This window comes from Dromiciops gliroides, chromosome 6 (assembly GCF_019393635.1).
Source record: "Dromiciops gliroides isolate mDroGli1 chromosome 6, mDroGli1.pri, whole genome shotgun sequence".
NCBI lineage: Eukaryota > Metazoa > Chordata > Mammalia > Microbiotheria > Microbiotheriidae > Dromiciops > Dromiciops gliroides.
The window spans coordinates 29,914,764-29,937,222 of record NC_057866.1 but is presented as its reverse complement, the minus strand read 5'-3'; the positions used below and the strand labels follow the sequence as shown (position 1 = coordinate 29,937,222).

At 36.7% G+C, this 22,459-nt stretch overlaps 1 protein-coding gene and 1 pseudogene across 5 annotated transcripts in view; one reads left to right on the top strand and one right to left on the bottom strand.

Moving 5' to 3' along the window:
- The window catches only part of LRRC4C (leucine rich repeat containing 4C), a 1,453,400-nt gene that overhangs the window by 607,319 nt on the left and 823,622 nt on the right, over nt 1-22,459 (bottom strand). The window lies entirely within an intron of this gene.
- LOC122731502 lies at nt 5,481-6,403 on the top strand (annotated as a pseudogene).

Below are 22,459 nucleotides of genomic sequence, written 5' to 3'. Positions count from 1 at the left end.
AAGTAAACCATCACAGATATGGAAATCTTTATTACAAATATTTATATAATATTAATGAAATTTGAAGTCCCTTACTTTAAGATATTTATCAAAAGAACAATACCTCGTTATGAAAATAGAGGATGAACACCAGTAGACACCTTCGGAATGCATGATTAAAAGGACAAATTCTACAAAAATACTCAGAACAAGCAATCACTTCACTAGAAAAGCACTATAAAATAATGACAATAAATAAGTTTCCATGGATTTACTGAATGAAATATCTGCCTCAAAAAGGACATACAAAACAGCTAAAATCCCCATATAGAATCAAAAAGTCCTCTCTTGATGTCATCCACGAACACTAAAAAAATGTGTCACCAGAGGAATGTGTATAGAATGGTTGAGTCACTTCCTGTTGTTTATAGAAGTAGAGGTGTTTATGATGGCAATTCAAGATCAGGTCATCACCACCAGAAATTACAGATTATCCTTAAGGATGCTTGGTCTCATTGATCATTATAGATTATGGCAGAAAATGATAGAAAGCATGCAAAAAATCATTTTATGGTATGAAAATTTAGTATATACTAAATTGCTGGGGGTAAAAATTACCTGGTGGCTAGTATTATATATCAGAAGCTCACTATCTTTCATAAATTACCATCGTATACCCTTGGACTATTGTGAAACATATATTCCAAGATATCTTTGAAAATTCAACAAATGAACTGTGGGGAATAAAATAGCTGAAACTCAGTTTTCAGGTAATTAATAATCAAGTCATAGGCTAACTTAAAATCAATAAATTGTTGGTCAATGGTTTCTCACAGTCACCAAAAATGCCAAGTGAGACTCTGAAACATCTTAAATCACAGGGAACACCTCTGACAAGTGACATTCAACAGTGATTGGTGGACATTTAATGAGGAGGTGGGGTAAAAGTCTTCAGCTATTCCTGCCAAGAACTTGGCTAGACCATGAAACTCAGTAGCCTCTAGTAATCTGGGCAGCAGAAGCCATCTCCATCTAACCTTCTCTAGTTATTTTTCTCCTTCACAAGTTGTGTGGCCCTAAAGTCTAATTGAGGGGATCAAAGACAAAGGATCCTTTCCCCAAGGTAAAGGCTCACCCAGCCTGGATTCTGTTTATACATTCAATAGAAATTAGATTTTCCAATTGCCTGGGGTCCTGCCCAATCTAGTGAAGGAACCTGTGCCTTAGGGGCTAGGAATAATCTTATCACTCAGTTATGTCCTTCAGAGACTGGTTGACCTTTTCAGGAGGTGGGTTTTAAGAGAAACAGGAGGAAAAGAATGGATCATAAATTAATAATTTTTTATATAATAGTAAAATATTAACTTCTCTCACTACACTGAAAATAACCTTCATCACAATCAGAACTCTTGCCCACAATCTTTGAAACATAATACTAATCCATTTATAAATGAACAAAGTTTTAATAAATTCCATCATACCAAGTTCTCAAAATCTCCAAATTATATGGAATTAAAATGTTTCAGAATATAGAGACCTTATAGATCAAATCAAAATAATATGGGAACAGGGTAACATAGTGTCACCCTGGCATCTTGTCTGTTTTGGGATTGTCCTAAAATGTCACAGAAATATTAAATGAGGCTACAGATAGCTACAAAGTTCAAATAACAAGAAATTTATTCAACTACCAAAGAGATCACTGTATCCAGTCTATAACAGTCTACAGAACATTGAATAAAAGAACATTATTTCTATTTGATCTCCCATTTATTTCCATAAATGTGTTTTCTTTTTACTGTATCATAAAAATTAAAAATAGCAACAGTTGGCATTAATGTAGTAGTTAATAGTACTTTTCATTTATTATCTGATGCTCATAACAACTCTGAAAAGCAAGTACAAGAAGCATGAACTTCTCCAAACTGAAACCTTCACATGGTTAAATAGCTAGTAATGCAGAAATTAAGAGGCACTAGACAGACGCTTAAAACTTATTAGCTGTGTGACCCTGGGCAAGTCACTTAACCCCAATTGCCTCACTAAAAAAAAAAAAAAAAAAAAAAAAAAAAAAAAAAGAGGCACTAGAGTAGAATGAAGAGTGACTGTTGAGTCAGAGGACCTAAGTTCAAATATCATCACTGATATTTCTTGACCATGTGACTTTAGGCAGATCATTTAACTTCTTTTCATGAAAAATGAGATAGTTGGGCTAGTTGACCTTCAAGATCCCTTCCATCTTCTATAATCCTATGATAATACAGTACTCAAACGAGGCTTTTCAAATCCCAATTCTGGACATCTTGACATTCTGATCACATGTGATCATGTGACAGCTTTCAGATGCAAAGACACATCAAATAAGTCTTATAATTTTGACTTTCCCATAATCCTGAGCCTTGTTTTATAGACATAAAAGAATTGAAGAATCTACTCATGGCATTAGTCTTCAGTACATAGTTGTCAATTTAAGCATGCCATAGAAGAAGAAAACATATTCCTCAATTCAGATGATTTTTAGAAACATTTTATGAAATATTCACATTTTAATTGGATTTATGAAATAACTACTGAACTGGAGTTTTCACTTTTCAACCATTTATGACATTATTATAGATGGACAGATTTAGACATACCAGATACCCAAGTAATTATAGAATCTTGTAATTCTTTGGCTGAAAACAATGGTCTATTTTTCATGTGAGTTTTTTTAGTGATGAATGTGTATTATGTATATATGTGCGTCCATATATACACATATACATATATTTAAAATTTTACCTACCAACTCTACCTGTACTTCTCCATTTGAATACATAATAACATTAGTCTTCTGAGTTGCTGAAACATTCCACAGAAGTTACCATGATGACTCAGAAAAGAGGTGAGCTTAATATGCAAGAAAATCCTCCAGAAATATTTTTTTTGTTTGTTTATTTGTTTTGTTTTTTATTTTTTTTATTTTTTGGTATGAAAATGGACATCAGTCAGGTTCTCAATCACAAAGAATTAAAAAGGGGAGTCAACACTTCTTTTGCTTTTTTATTTTTTGAGGGGCAATGAGGGTTAAGTGACTCGTGCAGGGTCACACAGCTAGTGTCAAAGTGTCTGAGTCCAGGTTTGAACTCAGATGCTCCTGAATTCAGGGCTAGTGCTTGATCCACTGTGCCACCTAGCTGCCCCTAGAGTCAACACTTCTTAGAAAGAATTCCACTAGCTCAGAGATGATAAAGGAAAAGAAAAGTGAGGCAGAATCATACAATATTCAGAGAATAAGTGGCTGAAGATGCCCTGTTCAAAACTCTCGCTCTCGCTCTCGCTCTTACACCACACCTACACCCACACCCACCATTGTGTCAAGGCTGATTTTGTTATTACATTTTTAATATAAATGACAAAATAGGGATCCCAAGACCTTTTGGTCTCATACTGATTTGCATCATGGGTTCTAAATTACTGATATCTAGTCATTTGGAGTCCACGGAAAACAATAATCGTATTTGCTATCTGGGAGAGGGCAAGCTATATGGCCTTCTGATTTATCCCTTCTCATCTATAGGAAATGGATATAGATAGAAGGAAATGAAATATGCTGTCATAAAATTCCTTCCCACTTCCTTTATCCAAGCTTTATTATGTGTTGGTCTATACATATATATGTATACATACACACAAACATATATAACACAAAAAGAGGTAAAATAGAACAGGAATATATATATGTATGTATGTGTGTATATATATGTATACACACATATATGTCTCTCTGTCTCTCTGTATATATATATATATATATATATATATATATATGTCTCTGTGTGTGTGTGTATATATATATATATATGTATATATACACAGAGAGACAGAGACAGAAAACAGAGAGACAGAGAACAGAAGGAGAGAGAGAGAGAGAGGGAGGGAGAGGCAGGCAGATAAAGAGATAGACAGTCCAAGAGACATAGGCATAGTACTAGGTATGGAGCTGCTAAAAAAAATGGAGCTCACCATCAAATGGAGGCATGTGAAAATATGTGTTTATAGGGATGGGGTAGAAGTGGGGATAGATTTGAATTGTGTGGATTTTTGTTTCAGTTCTTTTTTTTCTTAAGCTCCATGACTATCATCTCATTATCATATCATCAACATTTTACTTGGTTTGATACAAAAAATTCTCTAGATCATTAATCAGTTATAATCTTGAAGAATATGTATCAAGGAAATAGGACAGATAAGTTGCCCCAGTGTTTGTATGGAGTAGAAGAGAAGGAGGGAAGACTAAAGCAAAACATTGAATTTATAGTCAGAAGGCCTGGATTCAAATCTTGATTCAGGAACTTAAAAAATTTTTGATCCTAGGCAAGTTGCTTTAACCATATGATAAGTTCCCTTATCTGTAAAAAAATAGGGCATTGGAATAGATGACCTCTAAAATGCCTTCCAGTAGTAAATCTGTGTGTGTGTGTGTGTGTGTGTGTGAGTCAGTGTGTGTGCATGCGTGCTTGCTTGTCTGTGTATGTGTGTATGCCTGATTATAGAGAAACAGAGAAAGGGAAAGGCAGAGGGAGAGAGATAGGATGACAAAGACAGAGACAGAGAGAGAGAGACAGAGAGACAGAGAGAAAACAGAGACAGAGAGAGACAGACAGAAAGAGAATCAGACAAAATGCAAATGTGTTACTCACAATTACCTATAACTATCCACATAGCTTTGTTCCAGGGATTTCATACACAGGACTCAAGCAGAAGAATCCTGTGTATCCACAGATGTTCCACTATTTATGGTTGGACACATGAGAATCACTGGGTTGTGCTTTACAAATGAAGTTGTGAACTAATTTGAAATCCAATAAGTTCATTCACCCTGATAAATTTTAAAAGTGTGTAAAGGAAACATTTCACAATTTTACTTAACAGCATTAGGAATTTAGATGAGAGAAGGGAGATAATCATTAGACTATGCCAAAGTAGAAATTTTTCTGTATTCCTGACCTATAAATATAACTCCACATGTATTCTCTAGCGAATGGATTTGGGACTCATTGATCACTAAAAAATATATTTTAAAATAAAATTTAAAAACATGAGGAAAGTCAGCGCGCATCTCCCTAGTATAAGACTGTGACTTTTTTAGCGACCCAACGGAGAACCAGGCAGCTGCTCCAGCCCCACCGGACTCCGGACTCTGTTGCAGGCCCCATGATTCCCACCACCGCCACCTCCTCCTCTTGTTTTACTTTATGGTGCCGGGCACATAGTATGATCATTAGGTGTTCAGTTTCCCAGCAACTTTCTATGGAAAATCAAGGGAAGTGGGCCATAGATTCTGTGAGCAACTTTGAGGAGCGGGATACCTTTATAGAAGCTTGATCGAGGTGCCATCATGGTGAGACCCTCCAAGTCAGGATTCCGGCAGAGTTCCTCTATCTTGTCTTAAGCTTGGGAGGCCATCTTACCATTTCTCCTCTGCCTCCTGGGAAGTAGCAGAAAACCAATGTCGAATCATGGTTGGATTTAAGGCTACTGATGTGCCCCCAATAGTCGCCGTCAAGTTCATTGGGGCTGGCACTGCTGCCTGCATCGCTGACCTCATCACCTTCCCGCTGGACTCAAAGTCCGGCTCCAGATTCAAGGAAAGAGCCAGGGAGCTATCCGAGCTTCCTCTGCCTCTGCCCAGTATCAGGGTGTCATGGGCACCATTCTGACCATGGTGAAGACTGAGGACCCTGGCAGCCTATACAATAGGCTGGTGGCTGGCTTGCAGCATCAGATGAGTTTTGCCTCTGTCCACATTGGCCCCTATGACTCTATCAAGCAGTTCTACCCCAAGGGATCTGAGCACGTGGGCATAGAGAGCCGCCTCCTTGTAGGCTGTACCATGGGGGCACTGGCTGTGGCCTTAGCCCAACCCACAGATGTGGTAAAGGCATGTTTCCACGCCCAGGCTGGTGCAGGTGGAAGCCAGAGATATCAGGGCACACTGGATGCCTGGAAGATTATTGCCAGAGAGGATGAGCTTCGGGGCCTATGGAAAGGAACTTCACCCAATGTTGCTTGCAATGCTATCTTCAACTGTGCTGAGCTGGTGACATATGATCTCAGCAAAGATGCCCTCCTGAAGGCCCACGTCATGACTGATGACCTTCCATCCCACTTCACATCAGCCTTTGGGGCTGGCTTCTGCACCACCATCATTGCCTCCCCTGCGGATGGTCAAGACGAGATACATGAACTCTGCCTTGGGCCAGTATGCCAGTGCTGGCCACTGCACCCTAACCATTCTCCAGAAGGGGGGACCCCAAACTTTCTACAAAGGTTTTGTGCCTTCCTTCGCTTGGGCTCCTGTAATGTAGTGATGGTTGTCACTTACCAGCAACTGAAATGGGCCCTTATGGGTGCTTGTACTTTCCAGGAAGCTCCTTTCTGAGCAGTCTCCTGCTAGCTTTCTGCCTCACACCCCTCCCCTTGGAGTCCAGATGCCTAGCCTGCCTCCCAACACATTTTTCTTCCCTCTTCCTCTCCTCTCCTGAAGAACCCCCCTGCCCTAGAGTTAGCCCCATTTTATCCTTCCCCTTTGCAGCCTCATCCAGTTCTTAAGCTTTCCTTACTTCTAATAAAGCCAAACCAGAACCCCACCCCCCATAAAAATAATAAAAAAAAAAACATGAGGAAAAGAAAAAAATCTCCTAATAGGTAAATTAAGGTTTACTAGAAACAGCAGAATGCATTAACTAGCAGCTTTGGGAAGAGTTAGAACTTTTAAAACTGAGTAGATTCATACAATTTCAGAATTCAAAGGGAACTCATCTGCAATTTAGGGAGTGAATGAATAAAAAAAGAAAAAGACATGTATGAAATACCAGAGGTAGTGTGGCTTATTGAATAAAGAACTGACTGTGGAGCCAAGAAAATAATTCTTGTCTTCATGATACTAACTGCTTGTGTGACTCTAAGCAAATAAATTAACCTGCCTATGTTCTAGACAACTCTCCAAGACCACAAGGTGTAGGGAAGGAGCTGACTGATATTGGTAGATGGAATTTCCTTATCTGTGAATTCCCTATATTAACAAAATCCTAAGTCCAGTCCCTACCTCTATGTGCCAAAGCCCAGGGAATGGATATACATAGAAAAGTAAAGATAATTGCTCACTATAAGGAACTTATATTGTAATGATGGGAAATGGAACACAAGGAGAAATGCAATAATATACCTGTTATATGGAGATTCCATTATCCAGAAACCTCCTTGTGGAAGTCTTCTGGTTGAAATGAATTTTGCTAGTTCATGGAATCATAGATACATAGTTAGAAAGGATCAGAAAATTAATATAACCTAGTCAACTCATTTTACCAAGAAGGAAACTGTGACCGAGGAAGAATAAATTCATTCTTCAAAGTCACAAGATATTAAATGGTAAAGCGGGGATTTGAACCCATATCCTTTGACTCCAAATCCAATACTTTCCATGATATTATATTGTTTATCATGAAGTAAGTTCTTTTTACCTCTGCACTCAGGGATCCCACATCCCCCTACTACCTACATTCCAATTTCATGTGGTTATTGTTTAGTCTTTTTTTAGTTGTGTTAAACTTTTTGTGATACCATTTGGGGTTTTCTTGGCAAGGATACTGAAGAATCCATCTTATTTCACAGATGAGGAAACTGAGGCAAACTGAGCCCCCACCCCCTTCAGGATGTGGTATAATCTTTCAAACTGGAGTCTGTATCATATAGAAATGGGTTATCCCAGTGTTGGCTAGAATGAAGGTCTAGAGAGATCCACTGAGATCAGAAGGACAATGACGGTATGGCTGTTTGGCCTGGGACAAGAAACAATCTCTTCAGGCCTCTGTTTATTCATGTATAAGAACAGAAGGCTGGACTACATGAATATAAAAAGTTTCTGACTCTAAATCTCTGCTGCTATGAACTCTAGAAAAAAACATGTTCATTATTTTCCACAGATTCCTTTAAGGAGAAGGCAGATGAAGAGAAGAAAAGGGAAATTAGGAAAAGAAATAGAAAAAAAAAAGAGGGTGGAGAAAACCAACCAAACAAAAAAGGATCAACAAAAGGGAAATTCATACCTACCTTAATTGATTATACAGGGTGGGCCAAAAGTCACAAAGTTTTAATAACTTTAAAATTTTTTCCCCTTTATATTAACAATTTATGAGATTTGATTTTTCACACATAATGTAAATTCATTTCTTTTTTTTTCTATTTTTTGGGGGGCAGGGCAATGAGGGTTAAGTGACTTGCCCATGGTCACACAGCTAGTAAGTTTCAAGTGTCCAAGGCCAGATTTGAACTCAGGTCCTCCTGAATCCAGGGCCTATGTGACATCTACTTCCACTGTGCCACCTAGCTGCCCCTAGGAATTAATTTCCTGGATATACTGTATATGATGCTATGGTACTGTGAATTAAAAACAAAAAAATTAAGGAGTTTTTAAATATTGAACCCCCTTCCTGACTTTTGACCCACCCTGTAGTTCCTTGAACCACAAATGTATTTTTTTCCTTTTTATTTTTATTAATTGGCTCATAGATATAGATCTGGAAAGTATCTCAGAGGCTGTGATATCATAGAATTGTCATTGTAGAAATGAGAGGCACTTCAGAAGCCATGTAGAACAATCCCCAACTGTGGCCCAGAAAGTTAAGTGATTTGTACCACAAAAGATGTAAGTAAGACTGGAATTTGGATCCTCCGACTACACACCCCACATCTTTTCTACCTTACAACATATTTCCATCACTTTCAATGATTAAAAGTAGTATGGTATAATGGCTAGAGTTCTGGGCTTGAAGTAAGGAAAATCCAAGTTTCAACCCTGCATCTTATATTTACTATTTGTGTGACCCCCAAGCAAATCATGTAAGTTCTGTGATTCCCAAATGATTCCCTAAGTATTAAGTACTAAGGCATAGATTAGTTGCAATCAGTAGAAGGGTTACCCATATTGATGGAACCAGATGCTTTTATAGCATCTAGAACCTAGTTAACGAAGTGGCTTTAGGAAGTGACCTTCCAAAACTTAGAATTTAGTTTCTGTCATTTTGAGAAACATCAGTACAAAATGAAAGAACAATATACTTTGAACAGTACATCTCTCTCACTTGGGATATTCCATGGAAATTGTATCTATTTCACATACTTAGATCTATCACCAAATTATTCAGAAGTTAAGCTAATACTTAAAACTGAAATTACTTCTGGTGAAATGAATTGAATGGGTTAATAAGGGATTAAACTGATGCAGCACAGAGAGGAACACAGCATTTCCACAACATTATCAAGTCTGGTATAGAGTGGGAGAAAAATCAAATGTCATAGTTGAGAGTATCATAGAGATAATTGAATTGTATCTCCCCCCCCTTTTTTTTTACATATGAAGAAATAGAGGCCATGAGAAATGACTGGCCTTGTCCATGGTCACATAGAATCAAAGATTGAGAGTCAGAAGGGTCTTTAATGTTCATAGAATCCAGTTTTACATATGATTAAATTGAGGCTTAAAGAGGTAGAGTAACTTGAAGGTCACACAACTAAGTACCTAATGTGAGATTTTAACTCATAGCTTCTTGATTATGAGGTTTATACTTTTTTAAAAATAACTTCAAGAAAACCAAACCAGACAAAACTAAGGCAGAGATAAAGTAATGTGGCTCTCATCACATAGGATCAAGGATATAGTTTTGAAAGTGACTTTAGAGATGATCTTATTTAACACCTTCATCTTGAAGCCCAGAGTGGGAAAGGGAGTGGCATAGTACCCCGACAGTTATTAACATGTTACTTAATATATTGCCCCAATGACTATTAACACTTATACAGCTTGATTCTTATCCTATTGTATTGTAATACCTCATCTTAGAAATCAGAAACAAGAGTATAATCTATTCTGCCTTGAATCAATTTAAATCTCTAGGGGTGATCACCTCCCCCGCCTCAATGGCACTCAAGCATGCTGATATGATAAATGGTAAGAGCCATGACCCTGTTAAATAAATAAATGAAACATTTTAGACTCCAGGATGCTTAGAACAGCAGTACTTCTGACCACTGCTAAAAATAATCAGCTTTAGAAGTCCTGGATGTGAAGCAGTAGACGGGGGAAAATATAGAAATAATCACTCATAGTTGGGTCTGAAATCTTTCAGAGGGGGAAAAAAGGCAGGTTATCAGCAGATAATGACTTCTTGTCATTCCAACCATTATTTTAAAACATTCCAAACACAAACCCAGCTCTTCTACTGCTTACTTTCAAAGTGGTTTGGGGCAGTAATTCTCAAAAAAAGAAGGTAGTTGCTCTATACTTGTGGAACAGTGATAAGAACCCTGGAATCAGAGGACCTGGGTTCAAATGTCATGTGATTCTTATTATGCATATGACCTTGGACAGGTCATGTTAACTCTTTGGGTCTCAGGTTTGCCATCTTATAAAAAGGAGCATGAAGAATGATGCCTTTGACTTTATCTAGTTCTAAATTGGTGGTCCTATGAGGTCCCCTCCTTAGTGATTGAACTTCTTAGGCAACAGAAGTTCCCTCAATAAGGAGGTAGAATTGTGAAAGAATCCTTTATAAATTCTTTGAGCCAAAGATGGTGGAGGAAAGACTGTGAATCACCCAAGCTCCCGATAAATCCATTCACACACTCCAAAGTAGTGCCATGAAACAACCCTCAGAGCAGCCCAACACACATAAGAACAGAGTAAGACTATTTTCTAGCCAAAGACAGCAACTAGGATCGTCTGCTGATCAGGCTGAGAGAGAAGCTCACAACATGGTCCAGACCCAGACAGGAACATAACACAACTCCAAGGCCTCAGAGTCTTCAGCTCCAGCAGCTTCTTCTGAGGCTCAGCTTGCAGTCCTGTTAGGGTATTCAGTGGTTGGCCAGGGTGAAGTGGCTGCAGTGGCTGCTGGATTTGGCAAAGCACCCTGGTTCTGAACCAGAGAGTGGATTTGAGTGGTGGGGGCCCAGTGGGGGAGGGGCACAGGCATGCCAAACTTCTGAACACAGAGAATCAGATTTCAACCAGACATCTACTTCCAGGTAGAGATGAATTGACAAAGAAAACAGCAGATGATAGAGAGCTTCTTTGGTGGAAAGATAGACCAGAATTCACCCTTAGAAGAAGATAATGACAAAGTCAAAGCTCCAACATCCAAAGCTGCCAAGAAAAATATGAATTGGTTTCAGGCCATGGAAGTGCTCAAAAGAGACTTTGAAGAGAAAGTAGGAGAGATAGAAGGAAGATTTAGAGAGGTGGAGGAAAGAATATAAAGAGAAATGAGAATGATTGCAGGAAAGTCATGGGGAAGAAATCAACAGTTTGAAAAGCCAAATGGAAAAGGAGATACAGAAGCTTTCTGAAGAAAATAAGTGCCTAAGAATTAGAATTGAACAAATGGAAGCTAGTGACTTTATGAGAAACCAAGACACAGTAAAGCAAATCCAAATTAATAAAATAAAAATAGAGGGAAATATGAAATATCTCCTTGGAAAAATAGCTGACCTGGGAAATAGATGCAGTTGAGATCATTTGAAAATCATTGGACTACTTAAAACCCATGATCAAAATAAGAGTTTAGACATCATCTTCCACAAAATTGTCAGGAAAAATTGCCCTGATATTCTAGAAAGAGAAGGTAAAATGGAAATGGATAAAATCCACTGATCACTTATAGAAAGAGATCCCAAAAGGAAAACTTCCAGCAATACTGTAGCCAAATTCAAAGATTCCAGGTCATGGAGAAAATATTGCAAGCAGTTAGAAACAAGGAATTAAAATATTGTGGAGCTACAGTGAGGATAACACAATATCTAGCAGTATCTACATTAAAAGACTGGAGGGCATGTAATATTATTTTCTGGAGGGGAAAGGAACTGGAAATACAGCCAAAATTCACCTACCCAGCAAAACTAAGTATAATCTTTCAGGGGAAAAATGGGAATTCAATGAAAAAGAGGATGTTCAGGCATTCAGGATGAAAAGACCTGAACTGAATAGAAAATTTGACTTTCAAATACAAGACCTTAGAGAAGCATAAAAAGGTAAACAAGCCAAGATGGCATAGAGAAGCGAGTAAGCTGCCTGAGCTCTCCCAAACTTCCCTTAAAAGCAACATTAAATCAAGCATCTAAACAGATTCTGAAACTACAGAATTTGCAAAAAGACAGAGGGACACAATCTTCCAAATGGAGATAATTCAAAAGACTTCAGGAAAGGTTGGTCTCACTTGGGCAAGGGGGTGAGCGAAACACAAATCAGTGCATCACAGCATGGAGGGGGTCGGGGCAAGTAAGAGGGAATCAACTGAGGCCCCTTGATCCAGGCTCAGTTGGCTAGTGGCATAGGGGGCCAGTGGTGAGATCCACCAGCACCAACTGAGAGGGCAGGCTGCCAGCTAGGGGGCCACCCACTGTATGGGTGTGACCAGGCCTGGCCATCCCATCACATGCCAGGAGCAATCAGAGAGAAAGCCCAGGGTGGTGAGAAATCTGCAGGCCATGGAGACCTGAGTATAGAAATTCAGTGACATAGCCCCCATCTCCCCACATAAGAAGCTTGAAACAGTGACCTTAGTGCCAAAGGCGTGGACCTAAACTTAAATAATAATAATAATAATAATAATAATAATAATAATAATAAGCTGAAAAATAAACAAGAAACAAAAAAGAGCTCTAACCATTGAGAGCTTCTGTGTCGACAGGGAAGAGCCAAAGACAAACTCAGATGAGGACAATACTCTCAAATTGCCTACATATGAAACCCCAAGAGGGAAGATGAATTGGTCTCAACACCAAAAAGCCTTCTTGGAAGAGCTCAAAAAGGATTTTCAAAATCAATTGAGAGAGGTACAAGAAAAAATGGAGAGAGAAATGAATGCAACACAAGAAAATTATTTAAAAAAAGAATCAGCAGCTTGGAAAAGGACATACAAAGAAGCAGCAGCTTGGAAAAGGACGCACAAATATTGACTGAAGAAAACAATTCCTTAAAAAATTCATTTGGCCAAATGGAAAAGGAGGTGCATAATCTGACTGAAGAAAACAATGCCTTAAAAATTTGAGTTGGGGGGGCAGCTAGGTGGTGCAGTAGATAAAGCACTGGCCCTGGATTCAGGAGTACCTGAGTTCAAATCGGGCCTCAGATACTTGACACTGGATGTGTAACCCTAGGCAAGTCACTTAACCCCCATTGCCCCGAAAAAAAAAATTTTTTTTTGAATTGGACAGTTGGAAGCTAAGGACTCCATAGGACACCAGGAACCAGTCAAACAGAATCAACATAACGAAAATACAGAAGAAAAGGTGAAATACCTGATTGGAAAGGCAAATGACCTGGAAAACAGATCCAGGAGAGACAATTTGAGAATCACTGGACTGCCTGAAAGCCATGTTCAGAAAAAAAAGTCTAGACACCATATTCCAGGAAGTTATCAAGGAGAACTGCTCTGATATTATATAATCTGAGGATAAAATCATCATTGAAAGAATCCACCGATCACCTCCTGAAAGAGACCCAAAAAGGAAAACTTCAAGGAATATTCCAGAATTATCAGGTGAAGGAGTAAATGCTCCAAGCAGCCAGAAAGAAACAATTTAAATATCATGAAGCCACAGTCAGGATTGCTCAGGATCTGGTAGCTTCGACATTAAAGGATCACAATGCATGGAATATGATATTCCAAAAGGCAAAGGAGCTTGGATTACCCAGCAAAACTGTACATTCTCTTTCGGGGGAAAAATGGACATTCAATAAAATAGGGGACTTTCAAGGTTTCCTGATGGAAAGACCAGAACTGAATAGAAAATTTGATCTAAACATACAAGACTCAAGAGAAGTTTAAAAAGGTAAACAGGGTGAAAAATATTCAATGAGGTTAAACTGTTCACATTCCTACATGGGAAAATAATACCTATAACTCTTGAGAAATATATATATATATATATTTGGGCAGACAGAAAGATTATACACAGATGGTATAAATATAAATTGTATTTGCTGTGATGATATAAAGAAAATTAAGGGGTTAAAAAGTAGTTTATGGGGAGAAGAGGAAAGGGGAGGTGGAATGGGGTGAATTACATCATATGAAGAGGTGCAAAAAACCTATTACAATAGAGCAAAATAAGGGAAGGGTGAACATTGTTTCAACCTTATTCTCATTAGATTTAATTCAAAGAGGGAATAACATATATGTTCATTTGGATAAAGAAACTTAGCATATTCTTTAGGGAAGTAAAAGGGAAAGGGGGAAAGGAGGACTAATAGAAGGGAGGGCAGAAGCAGGGGAGAAAAGGGTAAAGAAAAGGGAGGGAGGCTGATAAAAGGGAAGGCACATTAGGGGAGGCAGAGGTAAGAAGCAAAACATTGGTGAGGAGGAATAGGGTGAAGGAAGGGGGAAAAGTACAAAGGGGGTAAATAGAATAGTGAGAAATAGACAGTAATAATAACTGTGAATGTGAATGGGATGAACTCTACCATAAAACGGAAATGAATAGCAGAGTGGATTAAAGACCAGAATCCTACAATATGCTATTTACAAGAAACACATTTGAAGCAGAGAGATACACACAGAGTAAAGGTAAAAGGTTGAAGCAGAATAAATTATGCTTCAGCAGAAGTAAAAAAAAAGCAGGGGTAGCAATCCTTATCTCAGACAGAGCAAAGGCAAAACTAGATCTAATTAAAAGAGATAAGGAAGGAAACTAAATCTTGCTAAAAGGTATTATAGATAATGAAGTAATATCAACACTAAACATGTATGTGGCAATTGGTATAGCATCTGAAATTTTAGAGGAGAAATTAAATGAGTTAGAAGAGGAAATAGACAGCAAAACTATACTTTTAGGGGATCTGAATCTTCCCCTCTCAGAATTAGATAAATATAGCCACAAAATAAATAAGAAAAAAGTTAAAGATGTGAAGAGAATGTTAGAAAAGTTAGATATGATAGATGTCTGGAGAAAACTGAATGGGGATAGAATGGAATATACCTGTTTTTCTCAGCAGTACATGGAACATATTCAAAAATTGACCATGTATAAGGCACAAAAACCTCTTAGACAAATGTAGAAATTCAGAAATAGTAAATGCATCCTTCTCAGATATGATGCAATAAAAATTACATGTAAGAAAGAGCCATGGAAAGGTAGACTGAAAATTTATTGGAAACTAAATAATTTCATTCTAAAGAATGAGTGGGTCAAACAACAAATCATAGAAACAATCGATAACTTCATCCAAGACAATGATAATAATGAGACAACATACCAAAATCTAAGGGATGCAGCCAAAGCAGTGCTTAGGGGAAATTTTATAGCTCTAAATGCTTACAGCAATAAAAAAGAGAAAGAGTAGATCAATGAATTGGACATGAAACTTTAAAAGCTAGAAAAAGAACAAATTAAAAATCACCAATTAAATACTAAATTAGAAATTCTGAAAACTAAAGGAGAAATTAATAAAATTGAAAGCAAGAAAACAATAGAATTAATCAATAAAACTAAGAGCTGGTTTTATGAAAAAACCAATAAAATAGATAAACCATTGGTTAATTTGGCTGGATAGCATCCATTCTAGAAAAACAAACCCCTTAGATACTCAAATGGATGGGTGATCTCATCTTTTTGAGAGTTCTCTCCATTGATTCACTCCAAGTTTCGGTTTCTGACTTTCTTGACTTTGTCACCAAGCATTAGTTATATTTTTATCCTGGAACTTCCCCCAGAAACTAGGGCCTTCTTATCTTGGAACATCTGTCTGTCAGGCCAACTCTCTCCTCCCATTTGTTAGTTCTTCCCATGGCCTCTATTTTGGGGTAGGGTTCCTACTGGGCAAATTGTATTCATCTCCTGCTTCTGCCTCTGACTTTCTGGACTTTGATACTGTCTTACTGCAGAGGTACCAAACTCTGTTTTATTTTGTGTTTTTTAGCTCCTTTTATTTTTTCCTCCTCCATTAGAATGTAAGTTCCTTGAGGGGGGAGACTATCTTTCTTTTGGCTGGTATTTATGTCCGCAGTTATTAACATAGTCCTTGGCACATAGTAGACAATTAATAAATGCTTGTTGCCTTGATGCAGACTGTTACCCATTCGTGACCAACCTGGGTCCCATATATTGGTGGCCCTCCTTACTTTCTCCCACTTCCTCTAAAAATGGAACACTATGGCTATCTACTTGACACTCTTAGCTCTTGCCATATAATCAGTCTATTTTCTAATCCTATCACATGATTTTTGGACAATATTCTTTATTTTTGGTTTTTATCAAAGTACCTTGTTGGCACTCTGTCTCTCAAACTCTTAATACACACATGTGTGCGTGAACATATACAATACATTTTCTTTATAGTTTCTATCCATTATACCTAGTTTTTCCCTTTCTGGACCAGATGTCTAATCCCTTTCCCATATGAGTGACAGCCCTCCAATTCCTGTAACATGGCAACTGTATTTGCCACTCTTCAACCCCCAGACTTCTCTTAAAATTAAAAATTCCTACTGCATTTAAGTACTCTCCATTTAACATAACCTTGAGATCTTTTTATCATTCTTACTTCTGATATATGCACACTGTGCTCATGGTCAATCTCGTTTCTAAAAGGTGGTTCCCAGAATTAAATACTCAAAATGTGGTCTGAGCAGTGAAGAGCTGGGACAAGCATTACATTCATGCTGGATTCCGGACACTACCTGGATTGTTGTTGCTGCCGTTTGCTCCCACATTATAGTAAGGATCACTCTTTATATAAGGACATCTAAATACTTTTGGTATTGTTAAAATGAATGTCTGTCTAAATCAGATCTCTTTCTTGTACACATGATTCAAATTCAGATCCTCTTAATACAATTCAATTGGTTTTCTTATAAGGCTTTTTTGTAATCTTGTCTCCACTCACATCAGTCAACTGTAATTACTCTCACTATGATCTTTAATTGTTGAATCTTATGGTCTTTATGTAATCCTCATCCTTAGCAATCCAGCTGCTAGATTTGATATTTTTGACCACCTCTTCCTTGTTACTATCTCCTGTCTGAGGTTTTGTGACATTTGTTGTTGTTGTTGAGTTGTTTCAGATGGATATGACTCTTAGTGACCCCATTTGGTATTTTTTGTTGTCGTTGTTTTCTTTTGCTTTTTTTTTTTTGTATATTGTTGTTGTTGTTGTTGTTGTTGTTTTGGCAAACATAATGGAATGGTTTGCCATGTCTTTCTCCACCTCATTTTACAGATGAGGAAACTGAAGCAAAAAGGATGAAATGACTTGCCCAGGGTCACACAGCTATATATACACACATATACATACTGATTTTTGGAGAAGTCACACCAAGTAAGCACTCATATTGAAATCAGAAGTGATACAAAGTAACTTCCAAAGTCTTTCTGAAGAACTTTATTATTGATTGTAAGACATGGGAGATACTGGCACAGCATCATTTAGCATGCCATGCCTTCATCAAAGAAGGAACTTGTGCCCTACAAACCACATGTTCATATTGACTATCTGTGCATAACCTGTGGTAGAACCTTCCAATCTTGAATTGATCTAATCAGCCACTGTTGGAAATACTTTACATTGGCCCTGACATCTTGATTTCATTTTGTTCCTCTTTGAATATGAAGGACAATGATGATATGTATGTGTAGATTAATACACCTAACCAGTATTTCTATCATCTATCATCTATCTACTTATCTATCTATCTATCTATCTATCTATCTATCTATCTATCTATCTATCTATCTATCTACCTACCTACCTACCTACCTACCTACCTTTCTACCTATCAGATGTGCTTGCATCATTAAAACATAAAAGTAGAATTGTTAACACCATCAAACACAATACATTCAATGCACAGAAAGTTCATATTTGCATTTCCCAAAGGAAGTCTTGCCATGTTGTTTTTCATCTTTCCCATTGTGAACTGCTCAATAAGGTGATCAAGAAAATATAAATCATGTGTCCTCACCTCCCTGTAAAAGTGTCTAATTAAGATTAAACTTGTCCCAGCGGTAAATGTAAAATGATTTAATTATAATCAAAATGATCTCAATTGAATAGCTTCTGTTTCAAAGAGTCACTCTCACAGTGCTAAGAAGCTCATTAAATTCCATTTGCAGTAATGTACTGCTGTCATGTTTCTTTTCTGAACCACAGTATTATATTAAAGTTCTTTGATTATTTCCCTGTAGGGCAGCATTAATGTGACACACCATGTAAAAGAAAAACTCAAAAGAGACTCACAGATGCACTTGTGTTCCCCCACCCCTTCCTCAAGAGATGTTCACATTAAGAGGCATGAAAACTCAAACAATAAAGATCTTTTACAGCACCTTCTACAAGTGATGAGAAATTAAAGATAATGACAAGTCCTATGTCCAAAATGTGCTTCTTCCTGAAATTCTAAAGCCTAGATGACTAGATGAGCATAGCCATAAGCAAACATGGCAGTTTGAATACTTTGTAGAAATAATACATGCACCTCATAATAATATACTCATTATTTTGAGTAATATTTTTATTCAGGATTGATTGTTCTCCATTATAGTAACCACTGTCTGAAAATTTGGCTTCAGAGTGAAAAATCCTCACACACCAAAACAAACTTACAAACAAATAAACAAAAGAAAAACAAGCAAACTTTAGTTAATCTTCTATTAGGTACAGGGATTTTTGATATTATTGTTGTTTAGAAAGGGGTTTGGACAATTGTCTATTAAAGGTATCAACCATTCTGTGATTTTCAGTCAAAACATACAATTATATGCAAATATGTTCACCTAAGTAAAGATTTTTAAAACTCAGCAAATTCCTCTACTTGCAAAACAATGTTCTACTTTTTGTGGTTCAATTCACAAACCCTCCAGAATATTTGCAGGCAACTACTTGTCATCCATACACAGAAAAACAAGTTAAGTAAAACAAAACAAACATAACAAAACAAAATATTAGACAAAATTACCATGGGTATATTAATTCTTGGTTTGGAGTTGATGCCCAAGGATCTTGGCATTAAGTAAGCAAGCTCAAGAGAGCATAAACAGAGGGAGAGGAATTCTATTCTCTGTATCTAAATAATAATAATAATAATAATAATAATAATAATAATAATATCACAGGGCAGCTAGATGGCACAGTGGGTAGAGCACTGGCCCTGGAGTCAGGTGTACCTGAGTTCAAATCCGGCTTCAGACACTTGACACTTATTAGCAAGTCAACCTCAATTGCCTCACAAAAAAAAAAAAATCACAGCTCTAGAGCTGAAAAATATGTCAGAAAGTATTTAGTTTCTGTCATTAGAATTTATTCTTAAGAATGACATGCTCAGCTATTCTCTATACTATTATTTAATATAATCCTGGAAATGCTAGCAATAACAAAAGGAGAGAAAGAAGCCAAATATATAAAGATAAGGAGGAGATAAAATTAGCCATATTTGCACATTATAAGATGATTTACATGGGAAATCCTAGAAAATCAACAAAGATACTCATCAAGACAGTAACTTCAGCAAAGGTGCAGGTTACAAAATATACTCTCAAAACCCAACAGCATTTATATATCATAATAACAAAATCTAATGCACAATAATAGGAATGTAAATCTTTTTCAAATAACTCCAAAATTTATAAAGTATCTTAGGATCAGTTCACCAAAGGACACAAAACAATTCCATAGATTAAATTTCAGTGTTCCTTAAAGAAATGAAGAACAACTTAAATAACTGGAAGAATATTCAGTGTTCATGGCTGGCTCATACCAATATAATGACAATGAAAATACCACCAAAGTTAATTTAAATGGTTAATTCAGCGCTGATCACATTATTAAAGCAATCCTTTATGTAACTTGAAAAACATACAATTTATTCAGAAATAAAAATAAAAAATCTAAAATATCAAGGCAAATGATTAAAAGAGGTACAGACAAAGGTCAGATGGTACTTTTTTAGTCAAACTATATTATTCAGCAGGAACAATCTCAACCATTTGGGGCTGGTGAAAAATAGAGAAGTAGATAAATGGAACAGACTAAATATTAGAGATTCAGAATAAAAATGAGATTTTATAACTCTGTTTGAGAAAATGGACAACATAAATAACTTAGGAAAGAACCATGCTACTTGATAAAAATGCTTGGAAGATTAGTAGTCTGTCGGAAATTAGACTAAGACCAACCCCTTGCATTATATTTTACAATAAATTCTAAGTAATGCATGAATTTATATGGTAAAGATTATAGTTAAAAATGAAGAGAAGCTTTGTATCTTCCTCTCAAAGCTATGGATAAGAGATATATTCTTAAGCAAAAATGGGAGAGAGGCACTTACAAAATATAACACAGATAATTGATTACATGAAATGGAAAAATTTCTTCAGAAACACAATCAATGCACCTTGGATGTGATGGGCAGTAGTAGAGTGGGGAAAAAAAATCTTTCTATCAAATTTGTCTGATAAAGTTTTTCTCATCAATGGTATAAAAGCTATATACACAAATAAAAAAACATGTATTTTTATGTAATATTTACACACAGAAACACATGACTATCCATGTATGTGTATTTGTGTATATATGCATTTACACATATGTACATCTATGGTATAAAAGCTATATAGACATAAATAAACACACATGGGTAGGCATGTGTCTCTGTGTGTATAAACACAAACTAAAAAAACATTTCCCTACAGAAAAGTGGTCAAAGGATATGAACAAACAATTTTCAAAAGAAGAATTACAAACTATTAACAACTACATATAATGATGATCCAAATTACTAATAATAAGAGAAATACAAATAAAAACCCCCCAGGTTTCAAATGGGCAAAGATAATAGATGTTGGAAATTGTCAATATTGGAGACCTTGTGGGAATAAAAGCAAAACCTTATCAAATCATGGTGCAGCTGTGAATTAGTGCAACCATCTTGGAAATCAATTTAGAATCATTCAAATCAAGTGATAAAATGCTCATACCCTTTGATTTGGAGAACAATCATGTAAGACTTCATTTCTTTGAAAGAAGAGATGTGAGGACACTCCTACTCCTGTGCAGAGTAGGTACCTACAGCTCCATGTCATACCTTGGACATATTTTAAGACTTTTTCGACATATTGATTAGTTATACTAGTGTTTCTTTTCATTTTTTCTTTCAAAATATTATTTATTATATTGGTTAGATTTCTGGAATGAAAAGAATACTGGGAGGGGAATGATGATGATATAAAACACAGTGTACATCAATAAAAACAAATTAAAATGAACTGAATTTCTAAAAGTAATTTTTGATTAATTGACATGTTTACATTGAGGTAATAAATTAGTACAATTCAGAGTACTAAAAATAACTATGTAAATCAGTCTCCGAAGGAAGGGAGACAGCTTGGTAAAGGACTAGCTTTAGAATCAGAGAATTAGCCCTTGAGTTTGAAGACAAGGGATAAAGGCTGCCTCTGATAAAATGTTATATGAATTCACAGCTGAAAATGATCTTTGTAAGATACAAATTAAGGCAGAGGAAGATTCAGCTCATCACCTTGATTGTTCACTTTTGGACTGGTCACTAGGAAAGTTGTTGACCAAGTGATAATAGCTCTAATTTATAAAGTACATTAAAGTTTGAAGAATACTATATGAACATTCTTATTTGACCATTTTGGTATATCAATCAACAAACATTTATTAATCCAGGCATTGTTAGTTTCTGGGGATACAAATAGAATAATAATATCTCCAATTCATACAGTATCTACTTTATGCCAGGTACTGTGGCAAGTGCTTTAAAAATATCACTTCATTTGATTCCCCCAACAATCCTGGGACATAAAATGCTATTATTTTACAATTGAACAAACTGAGGCCCAGAGAGATTAAGTGATTTGCCCAAGGACACAGAGCTTATAAGTGTCTGACCTTATCCCAGGGCTTATCATAGTGCTTGGCACCTAGTAGGCCCTTAATATGTGTTTATTGAATTGACTCCAGGCCTGGTACTACCTCTACTGTCACAAATGTGAAGACTCTGCCTTTAAGGAACTTATATCCTTGCAATATATTCATGGATAGGTAAATATAGGAAATTTACCAAATAAATAAATGTTACTGGGGGTGGGGTTGAGGGGGATAACAACTGGTGGCAATCAGGAGAAATTTCATGAAAGAAATGTACCTGAAGAGAGCCTGGTAGGGAGCTAGAGTTTCCAAAATGCTGATGTCTGGAGTGGGGGGAAATTCTAGGGAGGGGGCATCTTTTACAAAGGCACTCCGGTGGAAGATATAATGCTGTATGTAAGAGAAAAGAGCAAGGTGAGCAATTTGAATGTCATGTAGAGCATGTGAGATGGCATACTGTGTAAAATCAGTTTAGAATACTTATCTCTATTTTACTGAGAAAACTGAAGCTGATGGTTGAAATAACTTGTCTCTGAGGTCACAGCAAATAAATGT